At 39.5% G+C, this 19,481-nt stretch overlaps 1 protein-coding gene across 1 annotated transcript in view; it reads right to left on the bottom strand.

Annotated features, from left to right (window-relative positions):
* Positions 1-15,379, bottom strand: part of Adgrl2 (adhesion G protein-coupled receptor L2) — a 614,876-nt gene extending 599,497 nt beyond the window's left edge. The window contains exon 1 of the mRNA XM_041651225.1: positions 15,172-15,379. The gene's annotated coding sequence lies outside the window, so the exon portion shown is untranslated. The remainder of the gene's footprint in view (positions 1-15,171) is intronic.
* Positions 15,380-19,481: the final 4,102 nt, after the last annotated feature.

Genomic DNA, 19,481 nt, shown 5'->3' with positions numbered 1-19,481 from the left:
GTTTTTTTTTTTTAAGTTTTTATTTTTACTTCTACTTTAAAGTTGTTCAACATGTTTCTCTCTGAAGCAGTGTATCTAGTTATTCTTATCAGGAAATGAAGTCTGACTTGGCATCAAGTTTCTCTCTCCCCAGCCATATCCAATCCATCACCATAGCCTTTGATACTCACCTCTAACATACCTTGGAGATCATTTTCAGTCTCCAGCTACTGCTCCACATGAGGTAAAATAACTTTACCCCTTACCTCTTCTGCTTCAGGAACCTCCGAAGGGAGCTCTCAGCACCTTCAGCCTCTCCAGCACATAAGCTGTACAAAACCAGACCAACCATACAGAACCAGGCCGAACATCTGAGGAGAAGAGAACTGGTCCACCTTTCTCAGCGCTTACATTCTTCAAAGCTTCTCCTGGCATTAGAGACTTCAGATGTACCCAAACCCCATCATAACTCTTGTCTTCTTCCCCTACCACAAGAATTTCATTGTGATTTGGTAATCTCCCCCTTTTAGTCCTTATTTTGCAAAGCTCTATCTCACCCTAAAGTTGTGGGTGTGTGAATTGTGTGTCTGATATTGCTCTTTGCTTGGGATGATATTCTCCCTCCAACTACTTTATTTACTTTATACACATATCACTTTTTCAAAGCCTTCTGTTTAGTTTTTCTTGTTTTGTGCTTATTTGCTATCATTTGTTTACTTGTGTGATTATTTAAAGCCCATCTCCCCATTTTGAACATAAAGATCATTAACAAAATGGGGAAAAGATAATTTTTTTTCATGTTCTCTTTCTACCATAGCTGAGTACTGCTTGCTACAGAATGCTCACGCCTGCTTAATGATATCGAGACTGACCCACTCCAGTCATTTACTGGGTCTATGCTTGCCCTTTTGTTCTTAGGGTTAACACTTTTGTTCCATTTCTGTTCCTCATAGGAGATGGTTTTGTAATCCTTCTCTGACTTGGGGCCACATTGACACACATCTTCAGTGTTCTTTTAAATGTAGAGAACTGACTTTAATGTGTGGGGTGTGATAAATTATTGAAGAATGTAATGGGACCATTTCTCCCACTGTCTGTTAATTTAGTCTAAGGTGGTGGCATTCCTTTTTTTTAAATTTTGTATTGTGGGTCACTATGGGTGCATATTAATCTGGATCTTTATGAACTTCTTACATAGAAACCATGAGTCTTTTCTTTTACCATGAAATTTCCCTGCTGGAAAAGTGCTATTTGAAGTTGTGCATAGCATCTTTTGATGGCTCTAGGGAATCATTCATTCCCTTCCATGTTCCAGGCTACCCTGCGGCTTTTCACTGTAAGTGGTGTTTTAATGACCTTTTCTTTGGTGTTCATTTATGTTTGGTATATAAAAATGTTATTTATCATGTTCATGTTACATGTAGACAAGGAACATTAGGAGATAGAGATGGAATTGCTTTACAAGGTAGAAGTGAAAAACAGACCATTTTATTCATACTATGAATATTCTCAAGATACAGACAAATATGCATTTATAAATAAGTTTGCCTGAGTATGTGTTCCAACATTTATGTGTTTTGTATAAAAGGACAGCTCATCAGACTATATGGCCCAAGAATTCTATTATCTTATATTTTCAAATTATGTTACACATCAACTATTTCTGAATCATTTTAAAAATTAATTAAAAGCAAAAGGTAAAATGTCTGACTGTTGTATTAACTGTATGTTATAAATTTCTACTCTTTATGTTCATAAAAAAATGAAGAGAACAATTTTAGGAAATTGGCCCAGGAGGCATTGAAGACAAAATAGTACATGAGTCATATGCTCCTTTACAATTATTGCCTTAATCTAAGAAATAAAATTAATGGATACAATAAAAGCTCCTGATAATTTGACTTATGATTGTTTTAGCCTATATATAGCCATTCATTACAAATGTCCATAGTTGTAGTTTCATTCAGAAAGCATTTATTAAGCCCTGCTTATAAGATCAACATGGCAGACACATGACCCATGAAGGATACTTTGACCATTTTGTCCTAATAGAATCAGTGGTAGAAAAGACAGGATTTTTTGATTAGAAATCTGCATGTTTCATAGCCTACTGCAAAAAAGATATAGTTTTTTTTTGCTTTTTTGTTTTGTTTTGTTTTTTTTTTTTTTCAAGATCACGACCTGAGGTCTACATGTGTGAGGACATGGAGGAAAAGAGAAAGCCTGGGTTTACTGAAGAGGCAAATAGCCGCAATCCTGTCTTAGATTCTTTCAAAGAATCGTGCAAAACCACAATGGTGATTTCAATAAAACAAATGCTACCAGCACCAGAAGGATAGGAGGAAAACTAAGAGACATTGTAGATGAAAGCTATGGACACTATAGCTGCAATAAAAGACTTCATTTAAAAAAAATATTAGTGTATTTGTTCATTTACGTGTGTGAAGATGCTCCAATATAAATGGTATATGTGGAAGTTAAAGGACAACTCGTAAAAGTTGGTTCTTTTCTACCGCCATGTGTGTCCCTGGGCCAAGACTTAGGTCATCAGACTTGGCAACAAGCACCTTTGCCCATTTTCCTGATTCCAGATTTTTTTATTGTGAAAATTTCCTGTAAAAACCAAATTTTGTCACAGGAATATTATTTTATCTACCTCCAAATCTCAAAGGAGCCTGGGTTGTCTTGCACTGCCATTTTGGCATTTCCATCTGGGTCATTTCTGTACCTCAAGCTCTCATGCACCCTGTTAGTTAAGCCCTTTCTGATAGTGCCCTCACTGTACAGATGAACTGCAGTTTAGCTCAAGCTATTAACCAAGCTGCTTGAGGTCTGGAAGCTTCTAAATGGCATAGCTTGAAATGGAGCCTCCATCTATGTGGTGCAGGAGTTGGGCTCTAAATTCCTAAGCATTGCTGAAGTAAGTTTTTGGTGTTTACCCAAATGTTTACCCTAGCTTTAAAAGAATTAATTATAGGTATGCCAGATGTAGAGTTTGCTTTCTGTTGATAGGACAACAAAGGGGAAGGAGGCCATGAAATGCTACTTGGAAATGCTGCTGTTGAAAGTGTAACACTTGCTGTAAATGGCTTACAAGGATTGGTACTGATAAACAGTCACCACGCTAACCTTAATTGTTACTTAATAGCAAGACATATTTTCTTTATCTGATAAATTATTGAGCATGCTCCTAGCTAAAACATAGACAATAAAAAACAAAAATATGGAAATAATAGTCACATTTGAATAAATGTCACATTTTGTGACTGAAGTCAATTAAATATAGTCCTGTTCATTAAAGGCAGAAAGGTATCTTTTATTGCAGATATAATATTTCATTTATCCAACATATGCAATCACTAGAGTTTGGAAAACATAATGGTGTGAATGTCAAAATATGCTTCAATTGGATATACATATGAATTTATAAGGCTATCACTGAATATCTTCTTTAAAATGTATGCCTTATAGTAACTTTATATTTACATATACACACAATCACACTATATTTAAGAAACACTGAATGTTTTAATAAACTTTCAGCTAAATTCATGTAACTAACTAGGTAAGAAGACCCTTAATTATTTAGCCAGACCTGCTTAAGAATGGTAGGATTTCAAAAATTTTAAAAATAGTTATGTTATTTTCAGGCCAGCATCTATAATTTACACACTTAATTTGCAGTGCCTGAAACCATATCTTGACCTCTACTTAAGGAAACTTCAAGCATTCAGTACAGTGCTCTTTCGAGAGGTAAGCCTGGCTCCACTGAACAACAGATCTTACTGGACTGTGACATTCAGAAAAATGATGCTAGAGTGTAAGAATACAAAGTGTAGTTCCCCGGAGATTCATGGTGTTTTATGGGATACAGAAGAAGATCAATTCTTAGTGCTGAATGTCACAGTGGTGTGGTAATTCCCGTAATAAGATGATGTCAGCCACAAAGATTTCCTGAACCAGGACACCTGCACCCTGGGCATTGTGTTGGAGGAGGAAAAGTTGACTAGGTGCAAGACAGGCATTGTACATTAGGGGTGGTGAGTGAGTGCTACAGAATTGACGCACACGTGAGGAAGTAGTTTTATGTGTCTTGTGTGGTGTAGTTTTTATCCTTAGAGCTACGGGAATTCTGGATAGGATTGTTGAGGGTGGCCCACTTTACAACGTGTCTCTAAACACCACCAATGTTCATTAAGAAGTGAAGTCATCCCTATTTGAGAAAAGGAGGGAAAAAAAGCACTGGAAAAACACTCTGACTTCACAAAGATGTTAAGAAAAGCAAATTCGGTGGGTGGTGGCACACACCTTTAATACCAACACTCTGTGAGTTTGAGGCCAGCCTGGTCTATAAGAGCTAGTTCCAGGATAGGCTCTAAAGCTATAGAGAGACCCTGTCTCGGAAAACAAAAACAAACAAACAAAAAAAGGCAGATTGGGCTACAGATATAGAGAGGCTTAGTGGTTAAGAGTGCTTACTGTTCTTGCAGAGGACCCAGGCTTGGCACCTGGCACCAACACCTACATAACTGCTTGTAACCACCTCCAACTTCAATTGCAGCAGATTCAGTTCTTTCCCTGACCTCTGCAGACTTCTGCCACCACATGGTACAGCCATGCACAACCGCACACACACACATATGCACGCACATATGTACGCACACACAAAAGGCACAAACACGCATTATAAACAAATTAATATTTAAAAATATTTAAAAGGGGAAATTAATTTTGTTCTTCCTCAGTATTTAATTCTCAGATTCCCTAAATCAGGATGTGGGCAAGAGTTATTTATATACCTTACATTTTTTACCGCTTTTAAAATTACTTTTATCATATAGTTTTACCTTTCTTTCTTACCTTCCCTACAAGTACCTGGAAGCTAGTGTTTGCAGTTCAAGAATTGCAGGTAGGAGTTGTGACACACACACACACACACACACACACACACACTGCAGAGCTGTAAATTCAGATGATAATCCCTCTGACTCCTCTGATTTGTACATTATGCTGAAGGTTCATCTAGATTTCACTTTTATATTTTCAGAAAAAAAGCACAATCATAAACTTATCAGAATACAATAGACATCTTGCAGACGTAAAGCTGGGCCAGCCTCAGGAAAGACACAACACTGACCCCAGACAGTACCCTTAGAGAGGGACATCTGCTTTGTCAATTTTTATTATTCTTCATTTAAAAAAAAGATATCCGTAATGAACAGTATAAAATATGACTGGCTTACAATACAATATATCCAACCCGAATTATTTTCTAAATCCAAAGATGTTTAGGATGAAAGCAAAGGCAGACATTTCCACATCGTTTCGTGAAACTTAAGCCTACCCAGAGGAAAGGTCATTTTGTTTGATCCTGAACATCAAGTGAATTTGTTCACCAAACCATTTATTCCAAAAGGTAATTAAAATAATGTAAAATCAATCCAGTCTATGTTTAACAAAATTAACTAATTATAATCTGCTTAAACCATTTAACCTATATAGCTCCTTTAAAAATCGTTGATTTTCTTTGGAAAAATAAACAATCTATTTTTTTTTTTTAAAAAAAGTTGTCTTTCTTTTCAGTTGGTCCTGAGATGTATTGTCTCCAGACAGAACAGACAACAACCAAGAAGAGAAACTGAGACTGTCCTTTAAGCAAAAACAAAACAAAACAAAACAAAACACCCTACATATTCAGAGGTGAGGAAACGGAAATAGGATTCTGAATTTTGTAACCCGAAATTTAGTGACGGTCACATGTGGTGTTGATGTTAGCATGCCAACGCTCATTGAAAATGTCCCAACATGAGCAAAAGGTGCACCTGTTAGCCATCTTTCAGTGTTCAAACCGATTGTGGACAACATAAATATATACAACTTAGTGTTTGTTTGTGTTCAACTAATTTGCAGTTATTCAAGTTAGCATCAAACATACTTTAAAAAGTTCAACAAATCAGAAGAGCTAGTTGCTTGCCACTAGCTACATTTATTTTCAACCCATCAGTTCTAATCACAGAAACACTATGGGGATGTTAAAATCCTGTAGTTTAGGTGTTTGTAAGTGTCCCTGAGAGCTATGAAATTGTTACGAAAGAACAGAGATTTTTCTGTGCCAACTTTGGACTTTAAAGAGAGTGGAGGAACTAGCAACCACATCGGGGGAAGTAACCTCAGGCCCTGGGTGACTTGCTGATCAACTGCCATCTATTATTAATTCATTATAACTCGCTACTTTATTTTGCAGATAAAATTGTCATTAATGTCATTCCTTAAACCAAATGACATTATAAAAGACACCCAGTGCTAAAAGTAACAGCTGAACTGTCTACATTGGGGTAAAAAAGAAAAAAAAAAAAGCCCGCAGGAATCTGATTTTTGACAGCAATCTCTGTGAATGATCTCTCATACTGAGGTTGGTTTATGGACTTGTGATTTGTACTTATCCAGATATCAAATCACATGCACACACATCTAATCAAGATTTCTTTCTAATTGAATTATGACCTTTAATCCACCTTCTTCTTGATTATGAATGACAGTGACCTTTACCTAATTTAAAACAGACACTCTCATGCAAAATTATGCAAACGACACATGTAAATTCTGAATCAAACTAAAGCTGAGCGTAATGGACCGCTGAGGAATTATTCCAGAAGCGTTCATAGTGAGGCCTAGTGAGGACTGGATGAGCGAGTGAATCCTCTAGCCTCTGAGCAGGCCGTCGGAGGAGCGGCAGAGACCTATTTCTGTTTAGAGTTTTTCAGCTTCTATTTAGAAAACCGGCATGTCAATCAATATACATATCAATTTTGATTATTCTCCCCAGCATTTTATGGCATTCAGGAAATGATCACTATGTAATGAAGTCAGATGACATTATTTTTCAGGAGAGTTGGCGCACCGTGCTTGACTATGCAATTCATTTCCATTTCGTATCAATTTTGGCTGCGTAGGAACCTGGCGAAAATCAGCTGTAGCACGTGGGACAAGTTGACTTCCTGATACTGTTTTATCTCATTAAAGAGGAACTTCACGCCCATGGCAGCTGGCAGCCAGCAGTGTTTCTCAGATATATTTAGAAACTACTGTCTCAAGGAAAAAAATCTGAAAGAAGAAAAGCCTGTTTACATCCAGAACCAGAGGAGCCCGAACTCTTGATCCTCCTTTCTTGCATGGACTCTCCTTTCTCTTTAGATCAATAGAGATGGTTAGGAGGGGTTATCACTTAAGGCGAGCGCAGGTCTCAGCTCCAACTAACATAGAGCAGCATCCTATAATCCACGCTGCCCTTTCTGAGGTCATTCCATTATTACGAACGAGATACCATCACTCCTCAAATTTTACTTATTTTTCTTTATATACAAGAGCATAAAAATGTCATAAAGCTTGAAGCACATGATTTATCTGTGTCTTAGGTCACAGACATACACTTGTGACTGTAGGGACATAGAGATCATGTCACAGTAATAGGTGCTTAAGGGCCTTTTGCTGTCAGAATTCCTCTGAAGGGTACCTGATAGAAGCATGTACATTCATGACTAATACTGTGTGTGACAGGGGAGGGGGTGAGTGGCAGATTGCTCTATTTAAATAAACAATTTGACCCTGACAGATAATAGCATTTTGCACTGCCTAATATGTGTTTATCTTTTGCTATAGATGTAATCGCACCAACAGTGCTCTTAATGTAATCTTTCTTAGGAAATTAAACAGGTTTTAATGATATGCTTATAATGGATTGGGGACACAGTTCCGGGGAAAGAAATATCAATACTAGACGTTTGGGGAGAATACATACATGAAGCGATGTTGAGGGGATCAATGGACATTAGAAAGAAATCAATGGCGGCCTGTGTTTAAGGAACTCATTTACATAGCACCCAGAGAAATTTCCAAAAGCCCACAAAGCAGTGGAAAGCCCTGGCTTTCTTCTGAAGTGTTCTCTATGTGCACCTCACTTCTCTCACACACAATTCAGAGCAAGAGTCCTCTTAGGAAGATGTGTGCTTTTGTCTAATTCACCATTCTCAGAAGTTGTCAATCTGGCTTTTGAGTGTGGGCTCTGGAAACTCCCAGTAGCCTGGAAAGATGCCACTCACCAAATGAACCTGGAAAAGCTCTGGAACTAGTGCTCATCCCTGGCAAGTCTGAGAACAGGGATAGACACACTAAGGTAGGAGCCACAGAGGGGCCAGAGAGGTGGCTCAGCTGTCAGGAGCATTGACTGTCCCTTCCAGAGGAACCAGGTCTGATTCCTGGCTCCCATATAGCAGCTCATGGTCATCCATAACTCCAGTTCTAGGGGATCCAATGCCCTCTTCTAACCTTAAATGGCGTTATGTGCACATGGGGTACACACACATACATGCAAGCAAAACACTCATGTACATACAAAAAAATAACCAAATCTAAAGAACCTTAGACATGAACATACACTGGCCCAGTGTCCTCAGGACCAACTGACACTAAGTTGAGCCCAGAGAAACAGAATTATAAATATGAAATGCCAGCAATGGAAGAACTGTTTGTTCTTGGCTGCAGTCTGTCTCACTGCTGAAAGAATCAGAGAGTTTTAAACCCAACTGACCTGAGATACTGTATTAGTAACAGTTTAGAAACACCCTTTCTTGCCTCTTAAATCTAATTTCTAGTCTACATAAGAAAATGAAATTAGGAAACATCGAAATTGTTATGTCTAGATGGCATGGAGCAAAGCATGAATTCAATTTTTGTTCAGAAAATACAAGAGGGTGGAAAATAATCTTAGTACAGGATTAGGCTGATAGCAACTGCTTTCTTTCCCTGTTACAATACTGAGAAGTGGGTAGCTTTAGAATTTGTGTCATGAATCAGAAGGCTGAGGCGTAGAGATATGAGAATTGCATCCCCACTCTGATTCTAGCCTAGGTCCGTGTCTGAAGCCAGCTAGGTGCTTTATACTTACTTGACGAGTCCGCTCCTATGATTTAAAAGGCCTACCTTTTCTCTTTCTTCTTAATCAAGGATGTGAAACTTTAAACTATGGCCACACACCCCTCTCGTTAATTAGATAGAAGCACCTGCAGCCTCTTGCGCCATCCCTATCTGAATCCGCTAAAATCCCAGTGGCCGGTTTGCAGTGGCCTCTTTTTACAAGCTAATCAAAAGGATTCCACAATAGTGTTTAATATCACTTTGGCTGAAGGTGGAAAAATGAAACCATTTCGAGCGGAGACGAAATGTCATAGCCTGAGCTCTGCTATCCAGTTGGTACTGAAGCCCCTTTGTTCAGTGTCTTTATCCACCCAGAATCTTTGGAGGCACTGTGAGATTGCTGTTCTATGAGCCTTCGTCCACAGAAAAGGTTCGGAAGTCCTTCTACTATCTCGGTGTCCCTGCTGCTTGCACCCAATGTCTGTCCTGGTTTGCTCTTGTCTGTGTGTCTTCTTGAGGCTAGGTATCTCAGTTTTTTTCCAGGAGCACCCTGGTTGGGAAAACTTCGCAGTCTCTCTACTTCTAAGCCCCTGGCTTCCACCGTCTTCCTTTTCACCTGCCCAGCTGCTGTCTGCTAATTCCCCTTTAGAACTTGACTTAGGGTCCCAAATGCCCTCTGTGGACTTCGGTGCAGGCTTGGTGATTCCATCCTTCAGCAGAGCCTCCTCCTATGCTCTTGGCTTCTCTTGGCCAACTCCTCTCAATGCATTTGTACTTATTACTCTCCAGGACAGAGTGATTTTTGCTTAAGATTAATTACTATTGGATCTTCACTTGAATGTTATTAAGAGATAGTATAAGACAAAAAGCTGCAAATGGTGGTTAATAAGAAACACCTAAGTCTGCATCTCTTAAAAATCAACTAACTCTTTTCTCATCTCGCAGAATGCCACTGTCCTCACCCTTCTGCTCTTTTCCACGTTTCCGGATTTTTATTTTCCCATTCTTCCCACCTTTCCACTTAATTCTTTCAGAAGTGGTGCCTCTGTTTTATATCAAGATGAGACATTATAGAATCCATCATTTCTATTCAGTGGGATCATTTCTTTCCTCGTGCCTTTTTTTTTTTTTTAAGTTGAGCACAAGTACACTGTTATATTCTGGGAGAGCACAACTCCAGCGTTGGGGCATAGCAATACCTTTTACAAATGTAATTTACAAAATTGAAATGTTTTGCACAGAGAAGTGGCTCTCCTATTGCCCCTGGAACAAAATTTGAGTTTTTCAATCAGTATCAGCACATTAAGAAGTAAGCTTATGAATTGTCTCGACACTAATCAAACACAGGCCCTGGGCTGAGCACAAAGACCAGGTCTGTGAAGAACACAGCACAGTCCCATCTTCATCCTGAATCCATTTAACTTACAAGTGAGAAAATATTTTCTTAACACCATGCCCCCACCCCCAAATCAGAGGTTGAGGTTTACAGCACGAACTTTAGTCACCGTGAGCAAACAGGAATGAAGAGTCTGCCGCAGAAGTGGCCCTTGAATTTTTTTGGGGGGAGATTGGTAGCCACCATGCAATAATAACAGCACCAGCAACTGCAGCACTAGCAACTGCAGCACAGCAACTGCAGCACCAAGAAAGACATGGTGCTGGTTGAATGCAATTGCAAATTGTGACTCTTCTTTGAAAAACAGTCAGTCCTGTGAATTACTCAAGTTTTGCTTTTTTGCGGCTCTTCTGTAATGGCAACTGTCACTCTCAAATGACTGTGAACACATTTGAGAATTAAGTTGTCTGATTATTTTTGCTAACTTCCCTGGAGAGGGATGTCTTTTGCTTTTATTTTCAATTTCCAGAAGCTGACATTGTTTTAGGCAAAGAATTCAGTAATGGGGCTGAAGAACTGAGCAACAAGGGGTGCCTTCTTTCAGTGGTTGCAATCAGTTGTGGTTCTTAACTAATATATCTTCCACCAGCCTCTGTCTCTTTGCCCAACTGTTCCTTTCATGATGGAAATACTACCCACGTAATTTGACTAGAGAAATCAAATCTGAATGGAATGCCTCATAGGCTAAGGAACTCACTCAGCAAGAGATGATGGCAGGATAAGCTCAAATTTAAATTAATTCCCAGCTTTTCCCATACCAGTGGCTGACATCTACCTTGGCTGATCTTGACAAAACTGGCATACTAAAATAGCCATAAAGATATGTTCTTGGGCTTTCTGCGTGCCAGCAGGTAGAGATTTTGGATGTAGAAGGGCAGTCCATCTGCCTGATATTCTTAATAGGATTGAAGAGAATACTGCTGTCATGCAATGATATCAAAATTGTTTTTTGTTTGTCTTTCAATAAATGAGTATCTAATATATTTGCTACTGATGCATCATCTCTATGTCTTTTCTACTAGTTGATGTTGATCCTGTGTAGGTGTGTGTTTATATCATATGGATGATATCCACAGGTCAAATGATCAGAGTGTTTGAATTGGATTCCCATGGGTGACAGGTATAATAGTTCATCTTTCCACACTGGGACCAAGGAAGATAGGGGAAGGTTGAAGCTACCACAAACAGACAGATAGAAGGAAGGCCTCTCTTACTTCCCTATAAGGAGAGGTTCTTTTCTTTGCCCTCATAAAAGAGAGAGCAGCAACGACACAAGAATAGTTAACAGTGTGGAGAGGTTCATACTCAGCACATTTAAAAATTCATTATCATGTTATCTGTTCTCTTCATCTATTTTGTAAATCTGCTGGTAATATTTTATCCTGGGGAAATTTCCATGTAGATGTTCCCAGTAAAAAGAAAAGTAAAAGAAAGAGCCGCTGCTGAGCACACAGGAGATTTTAAAGCATCGTCTGACAAGGCAGCAGAATGTACCTTTTCTTCCATGAACAGTCGTTTGCATCAATGTTTTCATTGTTATCAGAACTACAGTGGAGTTAGTAGGACAGATAGTTAGATAAAGCCTCAGGTTCATTTCCATCATTACCAAGCACTTAACACCACTAATATTCCAGACATATAAAAAGCTGTCAGTCTTGTGTTTAGACAGGGAGAAGAGAGGAGGGGGGTGGCACTTCAAAGACTGTGAATAGACAAGCCAATCAATTACAGATCTGATTTAGTTCTTACACTCCTCTAGAGGAACCATTCCAGGCATGCCTTCAGTAAAATAACTCAAAAAACTGTACTATAACAGTAATGTGGATGGAGAGGAAGAGCTAAGGAGAAGCTGAAAATCAGAACAAGATACCTAGCTCTGGTGTGTCAAGACAAGAGGAGCATAAATGACACAAGCTTGCTGTTGAGAGAGGGAAGGAAGCACCCTGACAGATAAGCCAGGAAGGCATCGTCATACGTGATTTCAAAGAATAAGCAGGTTCAAGTCCCATGTCTGCCATACGCTGTGGCCTTGACAAAGTTAATTAACTTCTCTGAACTTCAATGTCTTTATCTGTAATACTTGCATGACGGTCCCTTTGCCCTCACGGCATTACTATGAAGATTCGAATTTGTGCAAACAAAACAAAAAGGATCTGATGAGTGTAGCCCAGATGTCATCACAATTCACACACAGGAATAACTTCCAAGGTCTAGGAAATGTTTAGTATGATAAGAAAGCTTCCCGAGAACCTCCGAATGTCTGCAGATGAAGCAGGCATCGAATACCTGCTGATAATACAGATTATTGTCCCTCGAGCAGGATTGCTAGCTTCTCGGGCCCACAGAATGCTCTTGACGTTCTGGACAACTATTAACACCCCTCGTAGTAGCCCTTTAGGATGATAATTTATCTTTTAAACTGTATTCAGTGAAAGCAGCAGATGAGAGTCAGGTGGGAATAAGAGCCCACTATTAAATACAGCCATGAGGTTTATCGGTGCTCTACATTTTGCTGCAAGGCACACTGGAATGGAGTAAATGGAACTTACCCTGAGCAGTGGCTTGGATGAGTTACTAGAGGAATGGGAAGTGTAGCAATGAAGCAAGGGAACCTAGGTGGAGTTGAAGGCTGGGACCGTTTTATTTAAGATGCACAGTAAGGCTTGACTAAAGGCATAGGAGGTGGGTCTTTGGAGACTTTCTTGAGGTTTACAAATAAATGCAAGCATCTATAAAGATATCTGCTTTTGAAATAACCCTGTGAAATGATGGCTTGGCATTCCTGGGGGAGTGCCTGCAGACCTATCATATCCAGTAATGTGGATGCGGAGAATGCCTAGTTGCCAGCATTTTCTCAGTCCCCAGAAGAGACTCTTGGCCACTTTCTCTGTCTCTTTTTGCTGCTGGCAGAGTATCTGTGGTATTCCTTTGTTCTGCAAGGGTTCCCTTTAGTTTCACACTAGTCTGGAGTTCACCCAGCAGGGCTATCCCACAGACTTCTCGTCTGTTTTCTGTTCAGTGTTTCCTATTCAGGGGCTCCTATCCCAATCCCTCTGGATGTAGAAGATTCCCCCTTGACCAGGAATGAGGAATCCCCTTCCTCCCCATAATACAGGAGCTCCAGTAGAATACTCCGGTGTCAACAACGACCCAGAAGGTATTCACAGGCAGCCACAGGGCTCCAACAGATACACCCAATTAGCTTGTCCCGGCAAGCCTCAGTTTACTTTACAACTCAGTCTTTCAAAGACTTTTAAAAGAAACTAATTACTAGGTAAGTAATAAGTTAAATTCCTCTTTTCTCACCACGAAGGGTTTTATTACGTACTGTTATAAATCACCCCCCACCCCCAATCCTTGCAGAGGAGCTTTCCTACTGACAAGACTAATAATGCTATGAAACGGAAAATATTTGTCTGTTAAATTCTGCATATAGTAACCTAACACATGCCAGAGATAGAGATAGTCCTCTGCACAGCAATGCTTGTGTCGACGGCGTCTTTATGCTAACAATGACAGGGCTTCCTGTCTTGTGCTACTGTGCTCAAAGATCAGAGTGCATCTCTCTGTTCCGTAGAACATTCAATGCCAAAAAGAACAAGAAACACAGTGCTTTGACACTGGGATATTTTATGTGGATAATAAATTTCCCCCCACAAACTCTACTAACTATAAGTATCTACCTAGACGATGGAAGCTGGGATTTATGACATTAGAATGATTGCGTATACCAGAAAACATTTTTCCCCTTCTTTTTAGGACTGTCAACTTTGCTTACTGTTTATGTTCAGTTCTATCTCATACAAGGGATTAAATATCCTTGTCAGAGCCATATGCCAAGATGCAAAATCATATTAACAAAGAGTACTTTCAAAGACAGATGACATTATTAAGATTTGGGCTGCAACTGGAATGTTCTAATTATATTTGTACTAATTAAAGGATTTTTGAATATTTAATTTCATGACATTTTAGTGTGATTTAAAGTTAAAATGACTAAGGAATGATTAAAATATTGCAAGTCACTTCAAGGAAACATATTTGCGTAGTACAAGCTGAGGTATTGCTTTCAGAAACAACACAGATATTGTACAATCTATTAGCCCCTTCCACACATTTTTAACACCCACTTAACAATATGATTATTGAAATCATTGTTAAATAATGATATCCAGAGGCACTGTATACACATCAGGGTTTAAAGAACCTCTTTACATTAAACTTTTCTAAAATACAATATAATTTCAAAACAATACCTAACAGCACATCTAACAACGGTAACAGAATCCCAACTAGTTGCAATAGTTGTGCATAGCCTAGTAATTTGTGAATTGCGAAGAACAAATCTATTTGACAGGGCAGTTAGCCACAGGGCCTCCAGCTTGTTGCCACTGCAGCAGAATGAAGAGCTACTGTTTGCCTGCTGATGTTAAAAACATTTCAACAGTTAATTTTTTTTTTTCAGGGAAAATGCCGTGAGAAGGCTCCAGTTTCGGGCAAACAATACACGATCAGCCTTCTCACGGGTGAATTTTGCACTTGGCTGTAATTGGCCATGGTGCAGGAGAAGTTAAAACACCTAGAGAGGTTATTATTCTTTTTAAGAGGGAAAACTTGATAGCAAATTGTATTTCTAGGCTAGAGAGTAGGCACTAATCTTCCTGCCGTTGTAAAACCGGAGCAGGCTACGTGGAAAATAAACATTCAAATACCCAGCACTTAAACAATTGTGCCTACACGGTTAAGTAACAAAAGCACGAGGCACCTGGAATCGCAGCATTTGTGCCCAATGCCAGAAACAATGTAAAGCATCCTAGTGACATTTGACAATGAGCAGACAGCAGAGGCATTACACGCATCTTTAGAAGAATCGGGCTTCCTACCTTGAAAAGACAGATGGAGGTAAGTTCCTTTATAAGAAAAAGTTGTAAGCAAAACCAGGCAGCAGTTGAAGTCAATTGAGTCCTTTCTGCCACTGTGTACATACAGCAGTTCTGCAATAAGGGGAGAGATAGAATGGGAGGAGCGGCTGTGGACGAGTGACCTCCTCAGGCTGAATCCTCTCCGGGAACCACACACTGACAACCACAGTTTCTGATTTGCATGGATTATCTCCACTTGACCAGATCCACGGCAGATACATTTAAATGGAACTGGCACAATGCTTAAAAAGATGGAAGAGGGAATGAATGAGAGAGAGAGAGAGAGAGAGAGAGAGAGAGAGAGAGAGACGAGATCGCAGAGTGTGGATAAGCTGGGGCGTGCAGAATTGTGTCTCAGAAGAGCTACAGCTCCCTCTTCATGCCACAGTTGTAAGATAAGAAATGTTGTCATTACGAGCTGGTTAATCATAGTGAGAAACGGACCCAGATTAGTCCCAACGACACCTGCTCTGATTTCTGTGGACATTTTTATGAATCTTATTATTTTGCTAGTAGGATTTTAGAGGATATACCAAAAATATTTTATTAGTACTCAAATAAACAAATTTGAATAAAGTACCAGGCTTGTATGAGATTGGTTCTTTGGTTTGGATGCAGTAGCTAACAAGGAAAAAAGATATTTTGCTGAGATTTGTTTGAAAGATCCCTGGCAACTTTTAAAGAGTTGCTTGCATGTATTGCCATGCAAATAGAAAATGGTAATCTAATATTTATGAATAATTGATTGTCTGGAAGGACTCAAATATGCTACTGAAGAGGTAGTCATTTCTTTAAATCTTTTTAAGTCACTGTTTCATATTGATTTTTCCTAGGCTACAGATTTGTCTTTAAATATATAGTTATTATTTGCTTCCCCATTTAGCGTCTTCAGAGATTGCCTGGTTGGCTATATATTTGTGTTCTCATTTGAAAGATAAAAAGGGGAAGAGAAGGCATGATTTTAACTTTTACCAGCAGCTGCTCAGTAAGTTTGCAGAAGATCTGGAGAAAAGGGAGACATATTTAAGTGAGTTAAGTGAAGCCTGCCTTGTCTTTGCAGAGAGGTGTCTGCAGATGCCTAAACAGTTGCACAATTAGGTTGGTGCTGTGGAAAAAATCAGCCAAATCAGCCATTTAACCAAACTGATCACAGTCTTGCAGAAGCCAGTGTTGACCTGGTGTGAGCTAAGGGACACAGGTTGAATTTATTTTAATGTTAACCTCTCAATATAAGCCCACAAGAGGCATCTACAGAGCGAGGGAGAGATCTGTCAGCAACTGCCCTGCCATTGTACCTCTGTTTCTTGTCAGGAAAGATAAGGAATTTGAACACATGCCACTTGTGGGGAACTGACTTGGTGGACAGATGTGGTACTTTAAAAGAAATCATGAAAAAAATCTAACGCATTCCCATGAGATTGCAGAGAAGATTAGAAATTTCTGAAGGGGGCAGACTCAGTAGCTGTAACAGTGTTTAGGAGACAATGGCTCAGATGTGATGATTGAAGACAATAGTTCTTTTCTGTCTATGACATCCTGTAGTCTGATTGCTATTGGAAGACATGGCTGCTTTCACTGACCTCCCCCACCCTTTCTTCTGTCCTTCCTTCCTTTCTTTCTTCATTCCTTTTTTTCTTTCTTATATCAGTTTGAATATAACTTGTATATGAGCCTGACTTTTAAGCATTATTGGGGGCTTAACATTGCTTCAGCCTCAAGCTCTTCATGTCAGGGACTGTACAATTTTCTTAGAGACACATCTCTAAATAGACTGAAAGTGTCCTTTATCTAGTTTAGGTAGTTGATGCATTTTCCTTTTCAGAAAAGATATTGAAATTATTGGTCAGTCTTTCATATTTTCTATGCTAATTGTTCCTGTAAAATTTGGAGTCAGGAATTATGTCTTCCATACTTTTATGAAATAAAAAGGCTTAAGTAAACATAATGTAGGTGTCAGGTCATGTATAGGATGGAAAGACCTGTAGTAGTTGGGCTCGGCTGTGTGTTTTCATGAAACCATAATTAGATATTTTTTCTTCGTATTAGGGATGTCTTCCTGAAGATGTTTAGGATTTGAATTATAACTTTCTGGTCACCACTAATGACTGTGCAAATTGCCAGCATTGTTGGTGAATGTTTGTAAAACAGGAGCAACAAAAGCAAGTATTATATGGCTGGCATTGGTAATAAAGATGAGGTACCTGGCCAACATTTAACCAGTAGAATCTGTTGTTATAATTACTAGGAGTCTCTTTCCGTTGAGTTAAAATGTCTGCCTCTGGGAAGTGACAGTATGGTGTCTACTGGATGTAGGAAGAAGATGATTTCTTTGTCTGTTCTTGGTTTTTTCTATTATATGAGGGAGGCTCATTTCTGATCCCTGACAACCAGAAGGAATGGCGTCTCTACCTTTTTATAACAGACAGAAATAGAAGCACGGTTCTCAGGAGAGCCTGAGAGTGTTGTGGCAGCAGAGCCAAACTTCTGCACAGGAATCGGAAATGGCTCGTGTGGTACAAAGTGAAGGGCACCCAGAAGCTCCCTGGTCCAGAAATATCTCCCCATCTGTCCTCTCCTATTCCCTGAAATGCCACCATTAGGGGCTCATTTCTACTTTTTACTGGCTTTCCATTCTCTTTCCACTGCGCACACGACTGGCAGAGTTTGCACATTAACACATTTACACTTGAGTGATACGCGAATTCACAGTAGCTTCGCTTATTCTATCAGAGACAGTTTTTCTTGCAAGTAGGTGAAGATCAGAATTCCAAGAAGCCAGGCTTCAAGTCAGGTGAAGAGGATACTCTTTTGATGTGTGTGGTCCTGGGTGGCAGTCAAGTTGCAATGTGCATAGTGTGATTGCTCCATTTCCCATGTTTGGATGCATGTGTTTTTATGAGTAGGCATGTTGTGTGTGCACAAGCACAAGTGTGACATGTGTGTGTTGGTGCACAAAGATGTGCAGGTACCCTTGTGTGAGTACAGGTGGAAATCAGAGGACAAGCTGGAGTCTCATTCCTCAGGCAACACCCACCTTGTTATTTGAGATAGGGTCTTTCATTGGCTTGGAACTTGTCAAATAGGTTGTATCAAATAGCCAGCCTCTGGTGTTTGCCTGTTCTTGCTTCCCCAGTTCTGCGATTAAAATGAACCCCACCATAACTGTAACCATAACTCTCTGTAAGTGTGTGTGTGTGTGTGTGTGTGTGTGTGTGTGTGTGTGTGTAGCATGATTAATAAAATCCCAGAGACAGATATTGGGGTCCAACCTGAAGGTCAGAGAAGCAAAACAACCAGTCACTAGCTCTTACCTCTACCTCAGTCTGAAATGGTGATCATGCCTTCAGGAATCTCAGGATGAGATTGTGTCTGAGAGCTGTCTCTTCTCATCTTATATTCCTCTCTGGTGCTGGGATTAAAGGTTTGCACCAGTACCACCTGGTTTCTATGACAAACTGGTGTGGCTACTGGGATAAAAGGTGTATGTCACCACTGCCTGGTTTGTATGCCTTACCAGCTGTTTTACTCTCCAATCTTCAGGCAAGCTTTACTTATTAAAATAAAAATGAAATATCACTACGTGTGTGTGTGTGTGTGTGTGTGTGTGTGTGTGAGAGAGAGAGAGAGAGAGAGAGAGAGAGAGAGAGAGAAAGAGAGAGAGACTGACAAGTTACTTAATGTTTGTAAACTGGTGGTAATAAAATGCTTTTTACTATATGGTTAATATAGAGAACAAAGGCAACCTGACAACCATTTAATCAGTGGTTATAATCACTAAAAATCTGTTTCCACTGAGTTGAAATGCTTGCTTCTGGGAAGTGTTAGTAAGGTACCCATTAGATGTAGAAGGAAGATAATTTCTTTGTCCTAGGGATGGAACTTGGGCGTTTGTGTAAATGGTAAATGGGTTCCAGGACTGCAGACATGGTTCCCCCACTGGCTTGCTGCATACAAAGCCTTCAAGACAATTAATTGTCATTCATATATGAATAGGCCATAGAACACCTTGGGTTAGAATAAAGATGGACCTGTGGACACCTATCCTCCAAAATACATGTGCACTTTAGCAACTAATCTATCGGTCAATACACAGGAGAAGCTTCAGAGTGTCATCAGAGAGTATGGAGAAATGCTGTGCCCTGATCCACAAAGAGAAACAAGGATTCACTCATTCATTCATTTGCTTCTTCCTTCCTTCATCCATTCCACAAAAATGAGAACTGTTGGGTTAGACAAACCTAGACTGCATATGTAAAGTGTTATGGTGTTTA

This window comes from Microtus oregoni, unplaced genomic scaffold (genome assembly GCF_018167655.1).
Source record: "Microtus oregoni isolate MIOR12 unplaced genomic scaffold, Mior012 000000F_ref0000247, whole genome shotgun sequence".
Taxonomy (NCBI): Eukaryota; Metazoa; Chordata; class Mammalia; order Rodentia; family Cricetidae; genus Microtus; species Microtus oregoni.
The sequence above is the reverse complement of the archived record's forward strand: the minus strand, read 5'-3'. Positions and strand labels throughout refer to the sequence as shown.